This window comes from Festucalex cinctus, chromosome 19, assembly GCF_051991245.1.
Source record: "Festucalex cinctus isolate MCC-2025b chromosome 19, RoL_Fcin_1.0, whole genome shotgun sequence".
In the NCBI taxonomy this organism is placed as follows: Eukaryota; Metazoa; Chordata; class Actinopteri; order Syngnathiformes; family Syngnathidae; genus Festucalex; species Festucalex cinctus.
In genome coordinates this window covers 11,687,630-11,703,118 of record NC_135429.1, presented here as the reverse complement: position 1 = coordinate 11,703,118, position 15,489 = coordinate 11,687,630, and the positions used below count along the sequence as shown (strand labels likewise).

At 41.9% G+C, this 15,489-nt stretch overlaps 1 long non-coding RNA gene across 1 annotated transcript in view; it reads right to left on the bottom strand.

Moving 5' to 3' along the window:
* Positions 1 to 2,010: 2,010 nt before the first annotated feature.
* Positions 2,011 to 15,489, bottom strand: part of LOC144008127 (uncharacterized) — a 28,476-nt gene continuing 14,997 nt past the window's right edge. Inside the window, exon 5 of the long non-coding RNA XR_013280623.1 lies at positions 2,011 to 2,412. This is a non-coding gene — a long non-coding RNA (uncharacterized LOC144008127). The remainder of the gene's footprint in view (positions 2,413 to 15,489) is intronic.

The window sequence follows — 15,489 nt, the reverse complement described above, 5'->3', positions numbered from 1 at the left end:
GCATCTTCTCTGTCCTACATGTTGCCTTTGAATGCAGTGTGGCATGGGGGTGGCGGATTAACATGGCTGGGATACGCACATGGGACACATGCCGTATACAGCTGTATAATGGCGCAAAAATGTTCCCACCTTTTTCAAGAGTAAATGAAAAGCACAGAAAAGGAAACATGTAGGTGATTTATATTTAATGAAGATAACAGCATATGTTTTGCGCATTATTCTAATAAAGTCAATCCAGATGTGAAAAGTAGAAATTGTTGCCATCTCATTATTATGTATGTATTTGGTTGTCAGCAGAAACAACCAGGAAGCAAGACAAGCGGGGTAAACATTTTGAGAACACTTTAAAGGCCATTTCAGTGAGGATAATCAGTGAATGCTAAAATCTGCTTGAAATATGCTGGTAAATATGATGTGACATTCAAGCATGCAGGAGTATTTAAAGCTATTCCCTGCAGCCATGTTCAAAAATGGCACAAAATGCGAGCTGTCAGTGAACAGAACAGACATTAATTGTCCATGAAGGGACAAATTTCCCCTTGAAGGCATTCTTGGGCAAGCACAAGTTTTCCAGCTTGTCCTCTGGAGACGTTAGTGGAATTTCATTAGATACACGAGTGCATACTATTCTACAAGTTGTGTTTGTTTTATTAATGGATTTTCTGTCCGCTTTGAACATATTAAAAATAAGAACAAGAGCAGATGTCAACCATGTTTTGTAGTGCTTTTGGGGTTTATGCATGAGTATACAATCACTAGCCACGTTTGCTTCGTTGATAACTTGACGCTATCATTAAGATTTTGGTCACACAGAATATGTAATGCCTGCAAAATCCATTTTTTTCTCTTCATTGAGAACAGTATAGCAGCAAGTAGCATATTGCGCACTGTCTTGAATTACTGTTAATTTTGTTAAAGAAAACGAAACAAAAATATTTTCTTCAACACATTTTTCACTGACAAAAACTTGACTAGACTAGATGAAAACCCTCAATAATAAAATAAACAATAAGTTGGACTAAATCAGCATGCATTTTCATCGACTAATGAAGACAAGACGAAAATGTACTTCAGTTAAAAAAAACCTGGATTAAACTATATGGACATTTTAATTCATGAACAAAAACAAGACAAAAAATGAATATGATTTTGTAAAATACTGTCAATCTGTCATATGACACACCTTTCAAATGTGCAGCTAGCGAGTACAACATGCGAACACATGGGACAAACAAGGAGGTGGATTCATGGTGAAAAATAAAAAAAAAGAAGTAAATTATCTAGTAGTTATAACACAACAATCTATAACGACCCAACAATAACGTTAATCCGACCGCTAATGCTAACTAATGCTGGATAAGTTACTCACTCGTAGCATGAAGCCACAGTAGCCACTGTAATTGTGTGTGAAGTTGTTTTTCATCCAAAAGATGAGCGGAAATTTTATGTGAACTAGTTTTAGATCCGACATGTTCAACTGCCGACCAAAATAATAATAATAATAAAAAAAAAACATTGTAAAATAATTGTCCTGACTAAAACTACACTAAAACGTTTGTTGACTAAAACTAGACAAACAAAATTATGTTTTCTTGGACTAAAAGAAAGACTACAATGCTAGATTTATAGTGGACTAAAAGTTGACTAAATAAAAATGGAATGAGGTTGAGTAGCAAAAGCCATTCTTTCTGCTCTGTCCGTGCATATTTGAAGGATTCCAACACAGTTGGATGCACCTTCCCCCAGACTACTGGATAAAGTTTGATGAACAAAGAATCCCCTGGGGTGCATTTAAGACTACACCAGAGTATCAGACTGAAGCAGATGTACCCCCCCCCCCATCCCCCAACCCCTCCTCTCGCCCCCCATCCTGATGTGCTTCCTCTCCCCGGGGTTATTGAAGTCATCAGGGTATAACATAGCTATGTTTTTCCGGTCATTTTGCAACATGGTGTTTATTAAAAACACTAAATGGCCGTCTTTTTTCCCATCCTCTAACATTCTCATGTTCCCCCATGCTGTCCACGCTGTGGTTTCCTTAACGCTGACATCATCACGGTGGATGTGAGAGAGCTCAAGGTACTCTTAAAGTGCAGTTTGTTTTCTTGTGTTGATTCAGACGGTAGACTATGTATATTTCTGTCACATCCATCAACAAGTTGCCAATCACCAAGCTCAACAACACAAACAAGTCCACACCTTCTATTTACGACAGGATTCTAAAGTCAGTGGATTGGAGAAAGAACAAGAATGGGAATTGTACTTTTCCTTTTCCTCAGATGAATAGATTAGCGATTGGCAGCAGCGAGGCCAGCTGCACAATATCAGACAGGCACTTCCTCGGACAGAGGTTTCCTTCCGCCCCGACGGGGGCCTCAGCTCTGATTAAAGCGCAAAGGGGAGAAGGGACACCTGAAAGAAACAGCGGCTAATTAGACAGTGGACGTGCACAAACAGCACACACAATCAAGCTCATACGAAGCGAAAGTTAACATGTCCCCACAGGCTGACAGCACTGGGGAAAAAGCAAACATGTCACCCGCCAAAACATCCATCACACAAGCAAATAGCCTTTAATCAAGGTGGGCGCTTCTCCTGCCAAGCACGTTCCCGAGTAATGACGAGTGCGCGGCCGTTCAGCTGATCTTGATTTGCCATTGAGGATACCACAAAAAAAAAAAAAAAAAAAAAAAAAAACATTTCTATCTCAGTTTTCCGCTTTCCAAAGAATTCTCAAGCTCTCCCAAGCGCGTCTGATCGTGTGTTGCTTGCTTCACTGTCAAGGTTGAATAAAAACACATGTTGTTGAAACAATACATAATTAGAATACCAAAACTTTGGAACAACACGGGCAACAGAACATGGGAAACTCTCGTTACGGCGTTTACAGATTCTTGGTACATGATGTGGACTAGCACAGCCTCAAAATCCGGGTCCATGTTTTAATTGTGTGAAGGCTCCCTTTTTTTTTTTGACGCGCTTCTCCTTCCAGATAATTCATCCAATTCACATCATTCCAATATCAACATAATCCAAGAAATTCACACCATAGGAGCTTATATTTTTTTGATTCCAAAAATTCACAGTTTTCCCATAATTCAACTTTTTTTTTCCACACCTAGAAATTCCCCACGCATTTCAATTGAGGGTGAATTCCCCCATGCCTTATTTACAACTAATTTCCATTGTCAGATTGAAAATAACAGATTCCAATTGGTCCCATTTAAAATTTAAATCATTCTGCTTGTTCTAATCACCTGATGAACAATTGTCAACGTGCCAAAATTTTACACATACTGAAAATTCACACATTTTTAACCGCCCCAAAAAAACCTCTATTGGGACGTTATTCACTCCTTCCTCAACATTACTTGACCAATTCAAACTACTCCAACTTCAACATGTACAGACCATTCAAGCCATCACATTTATTACTCCCATTCACAAAATTCACATTTTCGAAAGCCCCAAGTTATAAATATTTACATATTCACCATCAGTTTCCACTAAATCCATCGTATTGATTCCAACTTCAACATTTTCAGCTTATTCCGCGTCATTTTGTATCATTCTATATCAATCCAAATCATTCCACAGGGTTCAATGTTTTTTTTATTCAGTCTTCACACGCAATTTCGCCAGAAATAGCAAATATGGAGTTTTTTTTATGGACTTGCTTTGTACTAGTTACCAAGCAACCGTGTGTTTATCTTTAAAGCTTGGACATGTCTCTGAGGGACGCTACAAGATTAACACGGCCGTTCCAAAATTCCACTTTGGATCTGAACGCAGTTATTTCTTCACATTTTCCCAACTGTGGAGACTTCTTTAATTTACCTCTTACTTATAGCTCTTAATGGCGCCTTCCTGCCAACCATCTGGTGCACCTTCCCTACTAGTAACAAGCCACATCTGTGTTCATACACACATTAATATATCTAACTGCCAAGAGTACGTGATCCAAAAGTCTGTTGCTCAAATGGCAAGCTTTGTAGAAAGCGGGGCCTAAGAATCAGGTGGCATTGCCTGATGTTATCCCAGCATTAGATTGTATATTGGGTTTTCCAGAAGTTGATCACTTGAAGATGATATTTTTCTAACGGCAGAAGTTCACAGTGGGGTAAAGCGGAGGAGACAGGGCCACTCCGGACCTGTGGAAAATACAGCAGACTTTGTCGCAGCCAGCTCAAAGTGGAAACGCGAACATAGAGCAGGTCTCTTTGCTCGTGAGCTGAGAATCGAACCCTGGTTCCTTCTCCTGTCATGGCCGTAGGGGCCTGGACACCGTCAGCCACCCGAGCTACACACGCACACCCATCCGCACACGCAAGCCCAATTTATTTCCAGCTAACTGAGCTCGTGTTGGAGGCATTTCACACCTCTTAGCACCATTTCCCCAGATCCAAATCTAACATGTCACCAGGCCAGAGGATTAATTGTTAATCTTAACAGCCGTCATTACGTGGGATCATAGCTAAATTCTTTCCCTCTCGCCTCGCTGGCACACGTGGCCGCTCTTGCTTGACTGCTGAGGAGATCCAGAACACTTTCTTCCTCCCTAAAAATTCAACATTTCTTTCACTCTCATTTTTTCCCCCCTCGGTTTTCTTTGGGTCCGTCTTTTGGAGCCGGCCTCCCTCCTTTCTCTTCCTGGAGCTAATTTTCAGAGTGATTTCATGGCCGCAGAATGTCCTAATTGCAGAGAGCTGTTCTCCTACGCTGCGGGGCTGCTTTTCAGGCCTGGTATTTCAATGCATGTGTGTGTTTGTTCTGCGTGTGCTGGAAAAAAAAAAAAAAAAAAAAAAAAGAGGGGAACTAGATTTTAGGGTGGGCCTGGGAGTTTTAGGGCCGGGGTACCTGTCATTTTGATGGACGTCTAAGGGACCTGATTGCCCTTGCGCCCCTGACCTCCTTCTCCAGGCTTCCACTGTGCCAACATCTCACTCTGACAGTGAAAGCCAGGTGGGGGAAACAATATGTGTGTTTTTTAATGCGTGTACGCCAAAGGCTGACAAAGAACAGAGACGCCTTGGCGGATAAACCTCAAAAGGACCAAATAAACTCAAAGAAGGTCTTCTCATCATTTTGCACAGTATATAATGTTGACTACCTTTGTGCGAAAACCAAATAAAATAAATGAATCGTGTCCCTTATCATATTCAGATTTTAATTATGTCATTTGCAGTCACGGCAACGCTTTGTATTCAATTTTACCCTGCGCTCACTTTGAAGGTAATGAGTTTTGTCTGATGGCTTATGCAAGAGTGTATGTTGTGTGTTCGCGTGCGTGTGCGTGTGGAAGCCCATCATTTACACACACGTTCTTTCTAATTTCACACTTCACACACTTTCTGTCTGGAAACACAAAAATGGAAGAAAAAAAAAGAACAGAAAAAGAAAAACAGGCTGCAGCGGTTGATGAAAGTGAAATTGAAAAATGAAAAGTGGGAAAGGAGGGAGCGCCGTCGAAGGTTCAGCCTTCGGACTGCTGATGGAAACCAATCACCGTGGAAACAGCACAAATCAGCAGACTCGCATCGAGGCCGCCACGAACGTACAGTATTCATGCTACATGCTACTGAGGTGTGTACTGGAAAATGAACATGATAAGTTTCCCTGGCTGCACTGAGGTCGCATTAGGTACGCAGTCAGTCCAAGTCTACATCGCACATGTACACATTTATTTTTAAAAGCAATTATCTCAGTCCACACCAATGGTGTCCACCCATTCAAAATTACTTTTGCTGGCTGACGGGCACATGCCAAAGCAACAGATTGTGAGGCCGTTTAAGCCAATTGAATGCCTGAGAAAGTAACAGTAACAATAATGGCAACATGACAAAAAGGGGAGCTACTCTGACCAAAACATCTTTAAAGTCCACTTAAAGGGGAAGTCAACTCTCAAAAAATATTTCCAATTATTGTGTTTGTGGAATATGAATGAAATCCACTTGTGTTTATCCATTTCAGGGGCGGCCATTTTACCACTTGCTGTCAACTGAAGATGACATCACAGTGTAAGGGCTCAGGGTAACGACCAATCACGGCTATGATAATGTGACATTTGCAAGCTGAGCCGTGATTGGTTACCTGAGCCCTGAACAACCGTGATGTCATTTTCAGTTGACAACAAGTGGCAAAATGGCCACCACCTGAGACGGATAAAAACAAAAGGATTTGGCTGCTTAAAGGGAAAGGCAACCCCCCAAAAAATTCTGGATAAAAATAGGTGATATGTGAGCTCACTAGTCTAAACATGACATTCTAATTAATATTACATTTGTGGAATATGAGTTAAGCAGCAAAATCCAGTCATTTTTATCCATCTCAGGATGCAGCCATTTTGTTACTTGCTGTCAACTGAAGATGACATCAACGTTGCTCAACTAATCACAGCTCACCTGCTTTCTCAAGCTGAGCTGTGATTGGTTGTTACCTGAGAGCTGAGCAAAATTGATGTCGTCTTCAATCCACAGCAAGTGACAAAATGGCTGTCCCCTGAGATGGACAAATACGTCTGGATTTTGCTTCATAACTCATATTCCTGAATTTCACATTTAAAAACAAGTGAGGTCATATATAGCATATTATTGTCAAGAAATGTTTGAGGTTAACTTCCACTTTAATTCATATTCTGCAAATGCGATATTAATTAGAGTCGTAAGGGAGCGTAGAACATATTACTGTAAAGAAAAGTTTTGGTTTGACTTAGCATGGATGTTTAAACAACACTTGAATGTTCATCATGGGGAGATAATAGTGTCCATGATAATGTAATAAAAAGAAGTCTAAAAAAAGAAGAAGCTATTTCTCTGCAGAAAATGAGGTAGGTGGAGTTCATTCCAGCCACATTTAAAATATTTGACACTGATCAGTCCCATTGGGCTTATTATTGGTGGGCAAAAAGTATATCGGTTTCCATGCTGTAAGTCACGTCAGACAAAAGCAGCAACTTTGAGGGTATAAAAGTGCTTGTGATGGCTGCGAGAGACCCGAAATGGAGTTTGTATATGGACAAAAACTCAAAACAGATAAAATCATAGTGTGTTCCATATGGAGCCGGCAACAGTTCATTTGGCTCCTTTTTCTCTTTCCCAGCCTCAAATCTGCTTGAATTATTCTCTTTCCTCTGACTCCCTTCTCTCTCCCTCCCTCCCTCTTCTTTTTTTACCCAGCATATCTATGTCAGATGGTTGGTTGGTGGGGTTCCCGTGGAGGGGTGTGGGGTGGGGGGTCTGTCCGTGTCTGTGCCTGACAGGAGCGGCCCTGCCTTTACACTGTCCAAACGGGGCGAGCCGTCACTCCTGATTAGCCCTCGTGCTGCACAGAACCAGGGAGCAGGGTGTCTCTGGAAGCCATTACTCAGCCCGTGAGTGAGCGCCCTGTCCCCTCCTCTAACCCCCCCCCCCTCAGCTCAGCTTAATCACTCCCAGCTGAGGAGAGCAGGAAGATGGAGGGGAGGCTGTACATGGAGAGCAAAGTGTGGAGGGGAGGGGATGGAGTTGAGCCTCAAATCAGCAACAAGTGTGATTGATTCCTTTTCTGTTACCAGCACTTTTCATTCCCACTGGTGAACGCACGCACGTATGCCCGCCTCTCACAAAGAAGCTGCCATGAAAGTTGCCTTCACATAAGCCGGAAAGTTCATATATGGGCGCACACACTCCCGCTGAGACCACTGAGCCCACCTTGTTTGTGTCAGAATCCTGATGTCATACGCAAGCTGATGGCTGGGACATTTTCATATACGTTTGTACGCATGAGCAGAAGAAGACACTGAGTGATGGTGACACCGTGACCCCGGGGCCTCCGTGTTTTCCCACCATCCCTCACTTCCGTTCGCCGCGATGCCTGCAGGGTGGGCGAGAAATCGCGGCGAGAAACCTCTCAACGTTGCGCTAATCAACCGCGAGGACTCTCGGGCTAATTCACAAGTTAATATGGATCAACACACCCTCGCTATTTGTCAGCCGAGCAGAAATCACAGCTGAAAATGTAATTAGCTCCTGTTGGAGCGTCACGCATCTGTGGTGTGATTAAAAGTGAGCAGGCTTCCAAGAGCCGCTGAGGGCGCCGAGGCGGGCGAGGCCTCCAGTCGCTTTCGATTCGGGGACCGTCTGTACGGCGAAAAGAAACTCTCGAGCAATGACTGATGGCGTTTCCTGCACTCCTCGCCCCTCTCATCCTCCGTCTTTCTGCTGTCACGTGCCTTTCATCTTGAGATGGAGAGGCGAACGGAAAACATTCCTCACCTGTCGGCAGAGGAGCGTGCTCTTCAGATGACAGTTTTGAATGTGCGACCGTGCATGAATCAGTTTGTTGCTCTTAGGAGAGGGTGGCAACGGTTCAGCAGTCAAAGAACTGCAAGCCCGTAAACCTCATCCAGAAACGAGTGAGACAAAAGAGAGCGAGCGAGGGGGGGGAGCCGGAAGGTGCTTGCAGAGATAGAGGAGTAGATAAAAACAAGACCGTTAATCTTACACTTCCAATTATAGAAAAACATGATTGCATCACCAAGGTTTATGTGTTACACTTCATTGTCTTTACCGGGGCTAATACTATCCGTTTCCTTTCAAAAGCTCCCAAAACACAATTCACCAATTATTGTGAACATGACATGCAGTATTTAAAGGCAGATTGATTCGCTCCTGTGCACTAATAAGACATGTCACGGCAGTCAAAAAAAATGCAACATGAAGAAGAAAAAAAAAAAACATATAAGGCGCACTGATCACACCGAAACTTCTGCTTTTTACTTTTAAGTTAAAAATGGCCTACCTTTCCTTAATTAGAATCCCGCAATATAGGGCTGTGCACGAATCAGTGGTGATGCAAATTAAGCTAAAGAATTGGCCAAAAAAAAATCATGCCGGATCAGAATTTTCGGATTCAAATCAACATCATTGAATATTGTTGCACGCACTCCATTTCAGAAGGTGGCGCTAAAAGAATTTGCCAACTGCCATAAGAACATAGTAGAAGAAATGGAAGAAGAAGAGTAGTAATCATGACAATTAATGGGACGTACGTCAGGAGAAAAAAAAAAAAAAAAAGTGTTGCATCTGGCACAACAAGGATTTACCATTCACAGCAGCAAAATGTGCAAACGACCAGGATTCTTTGACCACAATAAAATGTGGAATTCAACTTAACGGAAGCCATTTTATACTACAAAGAACGAGGATTTGGGATGTACAACCTCTAATTTCACACCTACATACCACATATCATTACCAAACATGAGACACAAAGGTCACTTGAGAAATATTATGGCTATTATTTCCTAAGAAGAATAAACAATGTCCAGTTGTTCAACCTCTATTGGGCTAAATGAGGTAAACAAAACATCGGAAACACCTCCAAGTATGATGCAATGTATTACATTTGTCACGGAAAGTTCCTGTACTAGCTTTTCCATTATAACACGTTGGCATGAGCGGTTATTATTCATAATGCTGCAGCTGGCGAATGTACATTTATGACACTGCCACGTCGCTCGATTTTGAAGAAAATTCGGCATTTAGCATTATATTAGTACAAATGAAATAGTCAAAGTATCTCCCCGTCATCCCTCTCCTGGGGTTAAGCAGGCAGACAGGGTCCCTGGCTGCCATGTGTCAAGCCAATTAGTGCCGAATTTGAGTGCTGTAACGAGCCTGTGGGGGGCGAACGGGAGGGAGTTTGATTACAACACCTAAACCTTCCTGTCGACCCCCCCCCCTTCAGCCCGCCAGTACAAATGTTCCACTGACAGCCAAGTCACAGCTGGGGTCTTAGGCAGCTCACACAGCCCTCTCTGTTCGATACAACTTTTCAATGAGCGTTCAGTAGTTAAATTTGGACTTTTCAAAAGAACAGAAGAAGTCAAATCGTTGTTTACGTGAAGTGAAATGTACCCATTAGAACAACACGTTATTGACATGGCTGCAGACAGAGAGCGAGATAGACAAATACACAGAGGATAAGTGGGTGTTGTTGTTTTTTTCTTTTCTTTCCTCGACGTGCCTGTTCATGTTCGGGACTTCAACCGGAATGCGTGGAGGGAAGAACCACAATAAACGATGGGATTGAATCGTTCAACAGTGCTGATTTGCTTGGCCAAACACAGGCTCGGAGTTTATTTGTCTCTGTTGTGGCGAATCAGGAGCCAAATTAGTAGACTAGCATCAGTCATGGGATCTTTAGGAGATGTAAACATTGTAAAATCAGAGCGGCTTGTCTTTTATTTTTTTATTTTTTTTAAACCTATACAGATGAGAGCACTGGTGCGTAGATGAATAAATATACTGTTGCTTAACTTAAATTAGTTGAAAAACGCTCACTTGCTGATCTTGAATGGCAACAGATTAGCCACCCAAAGATGACCACCTCATATGTCAAATACCAATATAATCCAAATGTATAGCAACACAAAAGGATTCACTTGATGTTAATATTATCCCCCATGTCAGTTTGTATCTGCCCTCAGACTTTCCGAAATGCACAATGACAGGGATCCCACTGCGAGGACCTCACTCGGTCTTCTGATCAGGCAGCCAGATGGACGGCCAAACAGCAGGAGGGGGACCCGATATCGGTGTCAGCGATCAGATCTCGCCCTCTGAGAGCTCGTCGATGTCAGTGTGCGTCCGTGAGTGTGTGGTAGACTCGCGGTGCCAAGTGATTGTTGGGAGCATATGTGCTGACGGCGGCCCGAGTGTGTTGAAATGAAGATTAATGAACCAGAGACTCGTGTTGTGTGTGCGCGCGTGACTGAAGGGTCAGCAGACGGGTGTGTCGAAGAATGGACAAACCTGAGCTTATGTGTACTGTCACTATGTGTGGCTGTTGGTACAAGCGTATCTACTGTATCTTTTGAGGTTTTCATCACTCCCGGTCGCACAGCTGTGAGTTGCTGAGTGACATGCGAGGAGATCACAAAGCTTCACTGTTAGCGCGCGACTGCACAAGTTGCCGAGTGTGCGCTGCTGGTTTTGTTAAGTGTTTCTTTAGGCATTTTCCTTTCCTCTCATTCTTCTGCTTTCTCTCTGCGAAATGCGCACACCCACAGCAGACAATGAGGCGCTCTAAGGTGGCTACAGCAGGCAGACAACTTGGTCCAAATGCCAACTATCAAATCTGACTTAAAAAATAAAAATAAATCACTCCTTCCCGCTCTTCTGTCTTTTTTCTGGATGATATGCATGCACTCATGGCCAACAACGAGGCGCTCTGAAGCAACCACGCGAGCACAACATAAAAAAGATAAATACTATATGTATTTTTAAAACTCTGGAGTGTCTCCTTTTTTGGGGACTTTTTTTTTTTTTAAGATATTTTTGACTTTTTTGCCCCTTTTTTGCTAACAATTTTCGGACATTTTTCTCAATTTTGTAGACATGGTAATTTTTTTTTAATTAATTATTTTGTTTTTGGACATTTTATTGCTGCTTTTTTGTTCTTTTCTGCCTTCTATTTTTAAAATACATTTTCAGACTTTTGGCAATTCCAAAGACTTTTTAATTTTCAGGATTTCTTCAACAAGGCACTCTAAAGAGGCCACGCTAGCAGACCATCCAAAGGGAAGATGTAGCTAGCTAGCTAGCTGACTGCATGTAACGAATGAAGTTCTTACATAGTTAGGATGACTAGATTTTCAAAATTTTAAAATTGGGACACTATAATTTCACTAAAAATCAAATATACAATAATTTCTCACCAGGAACTAATAAAAACTAATTATTTGGTTAACAGTTCAACTGTTGTAAATAGGTCAATTCATTCACCATTATTGTAACACTGGAAATATGCCGCCAAAATGCGGAATTGGGCTAGTAGGACTACATTTCCCATGAGTCTTAGACACGGAAGCAGGAAGCAGATCTAGTTTGTATGTGTGTATATCTAGTTCGAATCGTTAGTATGACGCAAACATACGTGCTAGCGATTTAACACAGTTAAAGCCCTTTTTAATTGGTTTATCATATGAATTGTGATGAACTGTGTGATTGCCATTTACATGGGCCAAATAATTAGCTTGCTGACTGGACTTAAAAATAAATAAATAAACAAGTAGTGACAAACAGCAATGCCTTGTTTTTTTTTCTTTGCACATTTTCAGTTATCTTCAAACATTTTGAATCTATTGAGAAACAAATCTCTGACTTCCCTTCACAATGTTTTAACCCTGGGCAGTATCTTATTTTGAAATGACTTGGTCAGAACCATCAAAAAGCCCAAAACGGGTCACAATAATGCCTAAGGGTTTTAAAGAAATGGGACTTTAAGATCAGTAAAAAGTCAAACAGTTACTTCATTAGATGTGTAGTAACGTGTGTCCAACAGCCGCATTCGATTTTGTTCATATATTAATGACGCGCCATCTATTATCCTTCGAAACAAACATTAAAGATGAGTGAGAGTAAATAACTGCGATGAGGCTTTCTGCTGGAAGCCAAGCGGCATAAAGCACAAGCATGTTGTAAAACTTTATCTCTCCCACAAAAGATTTGTTGGTGCAGAAGCAGTGTTTGTATCAGTTAATAGGTCACGGGAGAACGGTATATGTCGCTTAACCGTGTAAAGACCGGCGGGCTTAACGTGCTTAATGTTATTCCTGTTTGAGATTTGATTGACGAGCGGTTTATTTCTTTCGGCAGACGTCTCCTTTAGTGGCTTGTTTTTTACTCACCTACGCCACATTAAAGTGACACATTGTCATTTTTCTTTCTTCTCTTCGCGGGTTGCATGCAACTATGGTGGGCCTGTCAACTGTTAATTTGACAGTTTTTATGTCTCAAACAACTAGTAAAATATATATAGTGCTTTTATATAGCAATGATATGCACTTATTTGCCGCAACTAAAACAGTAAATTCTGCAATAAATTCTCCCTTGTTGAGTATCATAATGCTCAGTTTTTATTGGACAGAGATGTAAAAAAAAAAAAAAAAAAAAAAAAATCTATTGTTCTAAATGGATTTTACTGATCAGTGTTCTAAACATTTTGCATTCCCTCACTCACAAATGGCAGCAATCGAGTGTGGAAACGGATGATCATCAGGAATAATTTGGAGATCTTGGGGAGGGTTTCACTTGGACCCGCTATACACCGGAGCCGCACATCATAAATCAGGACAAACATGTTTTGAATTAAGCACCAGTCCCACGCTGATTTTATAATAACATGACTCTCCTCGAGGCTCGTCAATATTTAAAATGCCTCAAGCCTGCTCTTGTGGTGTCTAATGTATTTGTACTTCTCTGTGTTCTTTGAATGGCAAGAAAGTCTTTTTTTTGTAAATGAGATGAAAGGCTGAAAACATTTGATGTTCACCCACAATTCAAAGACCATAAAAAAATCTATCATGTTCAATACCACAAAGTATTTACTGTTTATAGTTGCTTCATTAGTTTCAGTAACAGCTTCGGCTCATGAGCAGTTCCTTTCTTCTTCAAAGAATTTGTTTTCGAATCGGATTCCAAAACACGAGTCGTTTTTCTGTAGATGTTTTCTGAGGACAGAAACGTGTTTGCAGAGAAGGACCAACCCAGAAATTGAAAGTGATATCCAAATTATTAAAAATGGCTTATGTTTATAGTAGTCACTTTTCATGTCAATTTTTTTAAAACCTCTCTACTTAATACAAATCCATTTCTGTCGTGAATAAAGCCAAAATTCCTAAAAGCTCCGCCATTGTCGAAAAACGTCAGGCCCTAACTGGGCAAATTATGAATCTGAAAAGTAATTTACTCTGATCATTTGGAGGGTCATGAAATGAGTTGCAGCTTGCTTCAATTGTCGCGTCCAAAGCTCAAAATATCGTCCACAAGTGATTGTTGTCGTAATAATTTACACGACAGTTTGCTCGGCCTGACAAAAGACAGTGAATTAGGACGGCAGCAAAAACAAGTGGGCGACGGCGGGGACGTAAATAGCGAGACGTCAACGCTCACAGCGAGACGCAGACAAAAGCCTGATGAGGGCCCAAGCCATGCGACGCAATTATGAAGTACAGATGTATTAGTCAGCACCTCCCTCGTGTCTGCGTGAAAGTATCGCTCTGTCGTCGGGCTTTTCAGTCCCGACCATTGATAGATGTGAGGGGGTGAGGCGAGGAGAGAGGGTATCTGCTCTTTTCACCGCCGGACGGCTCTATTGAGGGCCGGCGGGGGGATTTCAGCCCTCCCTCGTCTAAACCCGTCGCTCTTTTTCTGCCCATGCAGCCAAGCGGAGAAAATCGGAAGTCCCCCCCTCTCGCTGATGGAGAGTGAGGCTTTTGGGCAAGTTGAGATGTTTTTTCTCATCACCTACGAGAGACTGTCAACACCTCAGCCACTTGACACTCTCAGCAGTATGCAAGTCTTGGGAAGAAAAAAAAAAAAAAAAAAAAGCTTCCATTTTTCTTTCCAATAGATTCGCTTTTTTTTTTTTTTTTTTTTGACACTTTGCGTCTCTATTCATCTACCCTTCCGTCTATCTGTCAAGTCACCTGTTTAATCTGGCGGCATCTGTCATTCGTCTTGTCACATTAATCATCCGTCCATTAGATCATCCGTCTTTCAAGCCGCGCACTCGTACGCTTTTCACTGCGTCCCATTCATCTGTCGATGCCGCTTTTGTGCGCCAGACTGATGCTGTTGTGGCTGTCTCCGCCATCTCAACGTCTTTTCTGTGCAGACTCTTGATGACAGATCCGAAGAGGAAAATGGCTGCGCTCACGCGCATTCCTACAGATAATCCCGAAGCGCACCTGGGGGCACACCTATTGACTGTCTTTAAATCAATGAAATAATCAATCAGGTTGGAGCAGAATCGAACGAAGACAAGACCTTCTATACCTGCTATTCCCCCCCCCCCCCCCCCCCCACACACTAGTCTTAAACATGAAGTCCTATGAAGTGATTTAAATTGAGCGGATCCTTTTTGTGTGCATGTGAGGGTGTACAGCTCTAGATTGGTTTAACAGGGAGGGTTACACGCCAGGAGCCTCTCCCTCTGTCGTTTTGTTTAGCAAGTGAGTGAAATACAGGCCTGGTTGTCAAGGTGACAAGGCTGTGACACAGCACTCACTAAACTCTCACCGGGGAAATACACAAACACACAAAAACTAGCTCTCTTTTTTTCCCTGAGTCCCTGCGTGCGCTTTTCTTTTTGAAGATCTTCTGATTGCAAGTCCACGCTTGGCACACATTCACCTTTGTTCATGCTCAGACAAGTCCAGAAGACGTGCATTCGACCACGCATTCAGGTGCGGCATTGGTGTTGTGCGAGAGTCATGTTAAGCAAGGAATTACGTGTAGAAGGGAGGTTAAAGAAATTAGATTGATTGTAGATCCTTCCTTATTTTATTATTTGAAAACCGCCATCAGTCACTTTTGCCGCCATGAAACCTGTTATTTCTGGCTTCCTTGGTATGACAATTCTTTGGTACCCTGCAAGTTCACACATACACGTTCATAATACAAGTTATGTCAAATAACTTTATATAAATGTAATGTATTTATTTTA